The following is a 2,518-nucleotide window of genomic DNA, read 5'->3' on the forward strand; positions in this document are numbered from 1 at the left end:
AATTGGCTGGTGGATAGGAGACAGAGGGTGGTGGTTGATGGTAAGTATTCGTCATGGAGTTCGGTTACAAGTGGTGCGCCTCAGGGATCTGTTTTGGGGCCACTGCTGTTTGTAATTTTTATAAATGATCTCGATGAGGGTATAGTTGGGTGGATTAGTAAATTTGCTAATGACACCAAAGTCGGAGGTGTGGTAGATAGTGAGGAAGGGTGTCATAGTTTACAGAGAGACTTGAACAAGTTGCAGAGCTGGGCCGAGAGGTGGCGGATGGAGTTTAATGCGGAAAGGTGTGAGGTAATTCACTTTGGCAGGAATAACAGATGTGTAGAGTATAGGGCTAACGGTAGGACTCTGAATAGTGTGGATGAACAGAGGGATCTAGGTCTATGTGTACATAGATACCTGAAAGTTGGGAATCAAGTAGATAAGGTTGTTAGGAAGGCATACGATGTCTTGGCGTTTATTGGTAGGGGGATTGAATTTAGGAGTCGCAGCGTCATGTTGCAACTGTACACAACTCTGGTGCGGCCGCACTTGAAGTATTGTGTGCAGTTCTGGTCCTCACATTATAGGAAGGATGTGGAGGCTTTGGAGAGGGTGCAGAGGAGGTTTACTAGGATGTTGCCTGGTATGGAGGGGAGGTCCTATGAGGGGAGACTGAGGGATTTGAGGTTGTTTTCGTTAGAAAGAAGGCGGCTAAGAGGGGATCTTATTGAAACATATAAGACGATTAGAGGTTTAGATAGGGTGGACAGTGATAGCCTTTTTCCTCGGATGGAGAAATCTAGCACAAGGGGACATGGCTTTAAATTAAGGGGTGGTAGTTATAGGACGGATGTCAGGGGTAGGTTCTTTACCCAGAGGGTGGTGAGGGATTGGAATGCCCTGCCTGCTGCAGTTGTAGATGCGCCTAGTTTGGGGGCGTTTAAGAGATCTGTGGATAGGTTTATGGATGGAAAGGGATTGGTTTAGGTTAGAGGGCCATTGCTTTTTAACTGGTCGGCGCAACATCATGGGCCGAAGGGCCTGTTCTGCGCTGTAATGTTCTATGTTCTACATTCTATGTTGGGTCATTTAGAAAATTAACTTTATAGTACAACAATAGTGAGACAAGCCTTCAATGTCCCATTGAATCGACCTGACGTTGGCATTGGTCACGCTCCTTTCACTTATTCAGATCTTCCAACCAACCACATTGACTCTGAGGGAGATCAGCCAATCAGTGCAGCTCCACTTCCTTCACATCAACTCATTACTCAGCCCCTTGACTCAAACTGAAATGTTTCCAGAGCTGTTGTGAGGCCTGATTTCACCCTGATACACACTCTGATGGGGAGACTGTGATGCCGTGGGTTCAAGAGAAGCCTCAGCACCAGAAGACATAAATAAATGGTCTCAGTCCCAATGCTACAAGACTCTATCAGTAACTTGAATCCTTTATGTCCCCTCTCACACTCTCCTCAAGGTGCTGCTTGTAAGAACATAAGAACATAAGAAATAGGAGCAGGAGTAGGCCATCTAGCCCTTCGAGCCTGCCCCGCCATTCAATAAGATCATGGCTGATCTGTCGTGGCTTAGTTCCACATTCCCGCTCTCTCCCCATAACCCTTAATTCCCCTGTCTATCAGAAACCTATCTACCCATGACTTAAATATATTTAGCGAGGTAGCCTCCACCACTTCAACGGGCAGAGAATTCCAGAGATTCACCACCCTTTGAGTGAAGAAGTTCCTCCTCAACTCTGATCTAAACTGTTATCTTATCCATGGAATATGGGCTGAATGCGGGCAATTTGTACTAGCTTAGTGGTTTAAACAAAAGGGCAGCATGAACAAGTTGGGCCAAAGGTCCTGTTTCCAATGCTATAATCCTCGATGCTCGTTCCAATGCCAGAAAATCCCACCTGAGGACAATACCTGTGTATGGTCTACATCCCACCTGCCATGGGAATCGTAGCAGGCAGGATAGGAAAACTCCATCCCGTGCTTATCAATAGCAATCCGTGCTTATATCAGAGAATGATAGAATCCCCACAGTACAGGAGGCAGTTATTCAGCCCATCGAGCCTGCACTGGCAACAATCCCAGCCAGGTCCTAGCCCCATAATCCTCTCTAAATCCACTTCCTCCTCAGACATCCACTCAGCCTCTTTCACCCTCAGACACCTCAATCAGCCCTCCCCACCCTCAGAACACTGCCTGACCCCACCTTGCTCAGATCCCCACTCACCCTCGTCATTCTCACTCACCTGCCCCAGCCTAGATCCCCGCTCAGCCCCCTCTACCTCAGCCTTCTCACACACCCGCCCCCTACCCTCAGAACTCGTTAGTCCCCTCACCACTTAGACACTCCACTCAGTTCCACTCCCACCCCAGACACTCTTCTTGGCCATCACCCCCTTCAGATCACTCACTGCTGAGTCCCTCCTCAGCCCATGAGCCTTGGTTGTGCCCAGGGCACTGCCCTCTTGTACAGATACCTGTGTTTGATGCCTTGCTCCTGCAGAGGGAGTTAACAA

This window comes from Carcharhinus amblyrhynchos, unplaced genomic scaffold (genome assembly GCF_965287045.1).
Source record: "Carcharhinus amblyrhynchos unplaced genomic scaffold, sCarAmb.v2.hapA chromosome_183, whole genome shotgun sequence".
NCBI classification, from domain to species: domain Eukaryota; kingdom Metazoa; phylum Chordata; class Chondrichthyes; order Carcharhiniformes; family Carcharhinidae; genus Carcharhinus; species Carcharhinus amblyrhynchos.